Below are 8,803 nucleotides of genomic sequence, written 5' to 3'. Positions count from 1 at the left end.
TGACACACTGCTATTAAAAAAATCACCGTAATGTTCATAAAAAATCTATAGTAATTATCAATTGTAGGTAAGAACATTATCGTATTTTTATATCACTTTAAAAGAAGTTTTACTAAAACTGCCATCCTCACTCTCTACCATACAATACCTTCAGCATCTAAAGTGGTATTGAAATATTTTTCTCAAAATACTGACAGAAAAAATGGCTTGAATTGGGGGTCAAGGAGGCCATTTACGTGAAAAGGAAAAGACAATCTCTGAATCAAGGAGGGAACGTAAGGGTACATCTTTCACCATATTACAATGCTGTGATTGCAGCCATTCCCCAACTCTCTGTGAATGGTACTCATGGCAATTGATCAGTGGTCTTCGATCAACAACCATCGATCAAAGACCATTGATCAGTGTTCATGAGAATTTGCATATTAATGATTAAGGAACTGACCTCACCGCCCACTATTCATTCAGTGGTGCTAGTTTCAGTCATTATGCAATATACTCTTTATAAGGTGACAAACCTTTTCTCCCACTGAAAACGCTACGTCCAGACAAACAGAATCCACCTTTTGGGACTCAGAAAATGTTTGTTGCATAATAAAGCCAATGTTTAATGTAAACAAAAAGATTATTTGAAGGTGACCAGCCACTGGCACAGATAGAGGCAGAGCAGGTTGCTTAATAACACATTTTAGTTTCTGTTTAATATAACCTTCTTTACCTCCATGGGATGTTTAAATGTGCAAAGGACAGCATATTCAAGAAAACACAACATAAGGTTTTCCATACTTGCATGTGACACCAGGACACCACAGGCCACAGGCCTGTTTCGCTTTCTCATTAAATATAGAAGTGACATGTCCAATTCGAGAGTTTCAAGATTCCTTAAAACCACCATTTCCCTTTCCACACCAGTTTTGGGGGTTTTCTCTGTTTTCTTCTATTATTGTAGAATCTTTAACTTACAACATAAAGTGCCTTAAGGCAAATTAATTGAATTAAATAAAATAAAAAATGTGTCTGTGGTTTAAATAAAATGATTGCCTTCTAAAACTAATAATTGGTTGGGTCATCCTTAGCAGCAGCAACGGCAATCAAGTGTTTGCAATAACTGGCAACGGCTCTTTGATAGCGCTGTTGAGGAATTTTTGGCGAATCATCTTTGGACAGCTGTTGTAATTCAGCCACATTGGAGTGTGGCTGTGTGTTTTTCCTATTTAGTTATCTAATGTCCTGTCTTTTTTTGGAAGGTTGTGTCCCTTGGCTCACTCTGAGTTTATTTCAGCTTGCCTTAGGTGTCTACGCTTGGTCCTCACACTGCACAGCACAGGCTCTGCATACTGAGTAGATTATGACACTGGCACGAGTAAATTGATTATTAATCCTTAATCTTTGTTTCAGAGAGTAAGGAGAATATATTTTTTAGGTTTACCCCCAAAACTGGTGTGGATTGAAAAGAAAGGGAAATGGTGGTTTTAAGGAATCTTGAAACTCTCGAATTGGACATGTCACTTCTATATTTAATGAGAAAGCGAAACAGGCCTGTGGCCTGTGGTGTCCTGGTGTCACATGCACGTATGGAAAACCTTATGTTGTGTTTTCTTGAATATGCTGTCCTTTGCACATTTAAACATCCCATGGAGGTAAAGAAGGTTATATTAAACAGAAACTAAAATGTGTTATTAAGCAACCTGCTCTGCCTCTATCTGTGCCAGTGGCTGGTCACCTTCAAATAATCTTTTTGTTTACATTAAACATTGGCTTTATTATGCAACAAACATTTTCTGAGTCCCAAAAGGTGGATTCTGTTTGTCTGGACGTAGCGTTTTCAGTGGGAGAAAAGGTTTGTCACCTTATAAAGAGTATATTGCATAATGACTGAAACTAGCACCACTGAATGAATAGTGGGCGGTGAGGTCAGTTCCTTAATCATTAATATGCAAATTCTCATGAACACTGATCAATGGTCTTTGATCGATGGTTGTTGATTGAAGACCACTGATCAATTGCCATGAGTACCATTCACAGAGAGTTGGGGAATGGCTGCAATCACAGCATTGTAATATGGTGAAAGATGTACCCTTACGTTCCCTCCTTGATTCAGAGATTGTCTTTTCCTTTTCACGTAAATGGCCTCCTTGACCCCCAATTCAAGCCATTTTTTCTGTCAGTATTTTGAGAAAAATATTTCAATACCACTTTAGATGCTGAAGGTATTGTATGGTAGAGAGTGAGGATGGCAGTTTTAGTAAAACTTCTTTTAAAGTGATATAAAAATACGATAATGTTCTTACCTACATTTGATAATTACTATAGATTTTTTATGGACATTATGGTGATTTTTTTTATAGCAGTGCGGTTGGCGTGTAATGGTTCTAAGGGTTGTATAATAAATCACAACAGTTCCAGAAGGATCTTACCATTTTCATTTTCAATAAAATATATTTACTATATTCGACTCATGAAGGCTGGTGTGTTTGCATCACTTAATCTAAGAAACTTGGAAAGAAAAGTGACTAGGCTTCTTAAGACATTTCACCTCTAATCCGAGAAGCTTCTTCAGTTCTAATGGTGGAGAGTCCCAGGTTTGAAGCCCTGGGGGGAGTGGTCCATATGACCATATGAGCCCCTATGAGCAAGTACTTTGGTGACAGTGTGAAGGTATAGAATTATATTTATGTTGTATCAAATGCACAAGCATAAAAGTAATCAAAGCAAATCATGTCATTCAAAATCAATTTTCTGCATCTACAACCTGGGCCAGCAGCAACACACACAAAGAAGCTCTTGCGGGTAGCTCTCTGCTCCGGAATCCTTCGCACATGCATAAACCTACTTTTGACTTTCTTAATGGGATGGCCAAAGGAGGACAGGGTCCTACTGTGATAGGTCACTTTGATTGGCACTTCACATTACTGCATTCAATTTAATTTTTTTTTTAATTTTCTTAGACCGTGCCCAATCGGGAAGAAACCTCCAGGAGAACCAGCCACAGGCAGGGGTGGCCATACACCGTGACCAGTTGCGATGAGAGAAGGATGTCAAGATAAAAGACATGCTGAGGAAGAGAGGCATAGAATAATAATAACTAACAAATAAATATAGAGAGATCTATTAACACATAGTGAGTGAGAAGGGTGACTCAAGAGGAAAGACTCAATGCATAATGAGAATCGCCCAGCAGCCTACACGTAATGAATCATAACTAAGGGACGATTCAGGGTCACCTTATCCAGCTCTAACAGAGCGTGGGCAAATTCCTCTAATGGCAAACCTTCCCAAAGTGTGGGGCCCGCCCCCTAGGGGGGGCGCAGAGCCATTGCAGGGGGGGCGCGGTGTGTAAAGGGGGGAAAAAACAAAATGCTTGGACACTGCTAGCACAGGGCGGCCACAGAAACGCAAAGGAGGGGATGAAGCATCGCTGAATATGTTTCCAAACCAACTTCATTCTAAACCAAAGACTAGAAAATATGGTGAAGCAAATCTTCCCTTTGGCTTCACCTGCACAAAAGCCGAGGTAGGTCTCCCTGCAGGATTGGTTTTCCCTGTGTCAGGAGCAATCGCTGGGCTGTTTAAATCACTGACAAACAGGATCCTACAGTTGTTTATGTTTTTAAACCCATTTTGCACAGAGAGGCATTTTTTGAAAAAATGATTAATAGCAATGTTGAATATTATAGCACATGAAAAAAAAAAAAAAAACCCAACTACACGTAAAATAATCACACCGTGACGCCTCTGCCTTTGTAAATGGAGGGACAGTAACTGTGTGTGTATGTAAGCGTGTAAAACCTGAAGATAGTCAGATTAACAGTATTTTGTCTCTATCTGCCATTCAGCAATTCATCCCATGTAAACAATAACGTGGCGCACAGCATAACGTGAAAAAGGGCACATACCTTTGACGTTGAGTGATGAACTCTGTATTCTTCGTCCACACGTAAATGCAAAAAATGAGTTCTCCGTTTTCAGTGATTCAAAACACCTTTTACATGTGGACGAAAAAGCTGCGTTTTCAAAAATACCCGTGTAGGTGTGGACATAGCCTAAAAGAGTTAGTAGTTTATTTTATTACTACCTGTCATTTATTGCAGATTGCTTGTATTTGCTTAATTGTTTACTAAATGTTTGAGGTGTGAAATAAACAGTGCAGTGGTTGGAGGATGTGTTTGTGCGTGCGCGCGTGAGAAGGGGGTGGGGGGCGCGAACATTTTTCTTGTAAAACAAAGGGGGCCTAGCAAAAAAGGTTTGGGAACCACTGTCTAATGGGGTGATATGGTACAATAATCACCATCAGAATCAGAATAATTTATTAAACCTTAAGGAAGTTGTGTGGGTTACACTTGCTCCAAGGCAGTAACAGTAACAGACTAAACAATTTAAATAATACAACATACAGTTTTTACAAATTTACAAAAATATAGCACTGTGAGGAGACAATTCCGGTCTCCCTACCAATTTTTTATATCTTGGTAGAGAGCACACAGAGATGTTTCCATGTTTTACACAATCCTTTTATTACCCATTTTCCTTACAGATGCATCCGGAGATCAGCACACTGCAGTCCTATGCAGTCCTATTCTAAAGGCTGATCTAAAGACTTCCACACAATAGTTACAGTTATAACCTCTGGTCTCCTCCTCCCTACAATAAACACCCCCACAATGGAAAAACACTGGTACAGTGGCCAGAGGTGCTAACACCCTGACCCCTGAAAATGAGAAATACCATAAAATGCCTTTAGAAGGAAGGAAGAAAAAGAAAATACACAATACCAGTATAAAATAACTTGGCTAACCCAAAGCATTAGTTATTGCTCTCTTTATAAATGCTGCCACTGAATAAACATTGCGTTTGTGTTGATTCAAATAGTCATGTGTTCATTTGTAGAAATAAAACAGAATTACATACAGGCAATGCCTTTAAACCTGGGGTGCCTAAACTGGCATCCCAGGTCAGCACTGAGATGTGACTGCAAGGTGGTTAGTGCTTTTCATGGTGGTAACCCCGAACCAGGGGGTGGTCGCCAGAGGTGAAGGTTAATCTCTGGGATTTCATCAGCACTTGAAAAGTATGAACAGGCCAAGCAGAGCGTAGGTCAGGGAGTGACTGAAACAAAAAGTTGAGTGTGAGAGGAGTTTGCAGGGCTGTCTTGGTTGGCATGCCTCTAAAATGTTGCATGGAGGTCAGAGGCTGTACTTGTCATGGCTGGGATTTTGTGTGTGTGTGTGTTTAACGCGCAGGCCCAAAAGCAGGAAACACAAGAGACAGAACTGAAGTTAAACAAAAAGTGAGCCTTTTATTCTGGCTGTTAGAAAAACATGGAAACAAACTGACAATGGCAAACACTAAATTTTAATCTAAACTGGGAAAGCTAAAGCTAGACATGGAAAAAACATAAACATGAGAAAACCAAGACTTGAGATGACATGAATTCCAGGAACATAAGATGAAACATAATGGGACTTAGGCATAATAAGTTATCTGAGGAGACACGGACCACAGGGAGAGACTAAAGCACTGGCATAACTGGAAGTAAAATATAGACGACAAGACAGACTACATGGAGGACATGAAAAGACTCATTAATCAGGAGACATTGAAGAAACAAACTAGACTAAAACTAAACTAAGACAAACTAATAATAATAGAAATTTACGTACTTCAATATAACATAAGAAATAAAAAATACAAAATTAACTGAAAAAGCTAGGTCGCAGACAAAATCTCAACTCTGCTTTTCGCAGATGATGTGGTTCTGTTGGCTTCATTGGGTGATGGCCTCCAGCTTGCACTGGAACGGTTTGCAGCCGAGTTTGAAGCGGAGGGAATGAGGATCAGGACCTCCAAATCTGAGACCATGGTTCTCAGCAGGAGAAGGGGTCGAGTTCCTGCCCCAAGTGGAGGAGTTTAAGTATCTGGCGGTCTTGTTCACGAGTGATGGGAGTAGGGACCGGGAGACTGACAGGCAGATTGGTGCTGTGGCTGCAGTAATGCAGACGCTGTACCGGTCCGTTGTGGTGAAGCGAGAACTGAGTATAAAAGTCAAGCTCTCAATTTACCGGTCAATCTATATCCCTACCCTCACCTATGGTCACAAGCTTTGAGTAGTGACTGAAAGAAAGAGATCGCAGGAACAAGTGGTGGAAATGGGCTTCCTCTGAAGGGTGGCTGGCCTCTCCCTTAGTGATAGGGTGAGAAGTTCAGCCATCCAAGGGGGGCTTAGACTAGAGCTGTTGCTCCTCCACATCAAAAGGAGCCAATTGAGATGGTTTGGCATCTGACAAGGATGCCTCCTGGACGCCTCCTGGATGAAGTGTTCTGGTCATGTCCCACTGGGAGGAGGCCCCGGGGCAGACACAGGACAGGCTGGAGAGATTATATCTCTCGGCTGGCCTGGTGTTCCCCAGGACAAGCTGGAGGAGGTGACCAGGGACAGTGTTGGGGAGTAACGGAATACATGTACCGAAGTTACGTATTTAAAATACAAAATACAAGTAACTGTATTCCATTACAGTTACCGTTTAAAAGGGTAATATTCAGAATACAGGGACTTTGTTGAAATAAATGGATTACATGCGGGTCTTTTCCTGTTTCATATGTTAATGCCACGGTTTGCCCTGGCAGGGCCACTCCCACCAGGCTAGAAGGTGACTGTCACAACCGCACCCACACACTCCTGCCAATACACAAACAGGGAGCACAGGAACAGCAGCAGTGCAGAAGACACACACCTGAAATAACAACAACAACAACAACAACAACAATAATAATAATAATAATAATAATAATAATAATAATAGCAATAGGAGAGGGAGAAAAAGGAGAGTAGAAAAGTACGAGCTGTCATCGAGCAAAAACGGGAGCTGGAAGCATGTAAATATAATAATAACCACTGTAGCCAAGAAGAGAGCCTGACGAGCCCAGTTGTAAGTAAGCTATTAAGACTCGACTGTACACCGTGTTCGTGTTTTCCTCTGAAACAATAAGTTCTGTTGGAGCAGCCTTTCAACGCCTCTCTCTGTCTCTGCTAGCAAAGTTGACCCAGACAACAAAGTAAAGCTAGTTTTCAGCTACGAGCCCGACACGAACCCGACGTATTAGCCAGAGGTCCCTTTACTACGGTTCAGAGCCGCGGACCTGTTTTATATACGCATTTTTCTGTATCTGAATCTTTTTAGTTTTCTGTATGACATCACTGCAAAAAGTGCAGCCTTACCTAATGTCCACCCTACTGTTGCTCATTTTGTATTAAGATTTAAAAATCTCACACAGCAATAGTACATTCCTGTAGTTGTAAACAGCATGATAATATATTAAGTAATCCAAAGTATTCAGAATACGTTACTCTCATTGAGTAACGTAACAGACTATGTTACAAAATGCATTTTGGGGCATGTATTCTGTAATCTGTAGTGGAATACATTTTAAAAGTAACTTAACACAGAACCAAGGAGACAGATGATTAAGGCTAACCTTAACCTCAACTAAAACCTAAATCAGAATAACACACAAACTACAATCACAAACCTAACATGAGAACCTCATCAATACAGAATAAAACTCAAAATGCTGGATCAGAGACCCAGCCTGTGACATATTAGGTTTAGAGGGCAATCACTTTTCACACAGGGCCATGTAGGTTTGGATTTTATTCTCTCTTAATAATAAACAACTTTATTTAGAAACTGGATTTTGTGTTTAATTGTGTTATCTTTGTATAATATTTAAATTTGTTTTATGATCTGACAAATGATGAATTTGACAAATGTTTTTGTTTTGACATTATCAAAACGTCAATTTTTTTTAAATATGCACACAGACAAAAGTGTTTGGTGATGATTTCTTTTTTTTTCTGTATGTATTTCACAATTAAATGTTTCATATCATCAAAGACATCATTAGACAAAGATACCACGAGTACACACAAAACACTGGTTTTAAATGAAAGTGTTTATTATTAAAGAGAAAAAAAATCTTAACCTACATGCCCTGTGTAAAAAAGTGATTTCCCCCTAAACCTATAACTGGTTGGGTCACCCTTAGCTTCAACAACTGCAGTCAAGCATTTGTGATAACTGGCAATGAGTCTTTTACAGCGCTGTGAAAAATGTTGGCCTGCTTAAGGGTTTTCGAGCATGAACCACCGTTTTAAGGTCATGCCACAGCATCTAAATCTGACTGGGCCACTCTTAAGTCTTCATTTACTTAAGCCATTCAGAGGTGGACTTGTTGGTGTGTTTTGGATCATTGTCCTGCTTCAGAAGTCCAGTGCACTTTCAGCTTGAGGTCACAAACAGATGGTCTGATATTCTTCTTCGGTATGTTTTGGTTAATAGCAGAATTCATGGTTCCATTTATCACAGCAAGTCTTCCAGGTCATAAGGTAGCAAAACAGCCCGACAACAGCCAGACACTACCATATTTTTTATTTATTTTAAATAAAAAATATTAAATAATAAATTACTTTAGTAATGTTTAAATAAATTTAAAAAAAAAATGACTTTGAACAATAAACTTACTAATGCATATTTGATTTCACAATTCATTGTTGAAGCACAAAATTCTTTATTTTGAGGCACATGGCTCTTCTCGTCCTCCATAACTCCTATCAGGCTGAACCAAATCAGCTTCTGCCCAGTTCTGCTAAGAATATAAGGATGCAGTGATGAAAGTTTAATTTGATGGGCTCACTGTGCTATTAGGAGTTGGTGGGGTTTCTCTGGTGTGGTGTCATGGGTTTGCTTCCTTTTTCAGCACAGGTAGGTGGGGCGGTGAGTCAAGGGATGCTGGCACACCGATGGTA

The sequence above is a fragment of the Neolamprologus multifasciatus genome, chromosome 9, assembly GCF_963576455.1.
Source record: "Neolamprologus multifasciatus chromosome 9, fNeoMul1.2, whole genome shotgun sequence".
NCBI classification, from domain to species: domain Eukaryota; kingdom Metazoa; phylum Chordata; class Actinopteri; order Cichliformes; family Cichlidae; genus Neolamprologus; species Neolamprologus multifasciatus.
The sequence above is the reverse complement of the archived record's forward strand: the minus strand, read 5'-3'. Positions refer to the sequence as shown.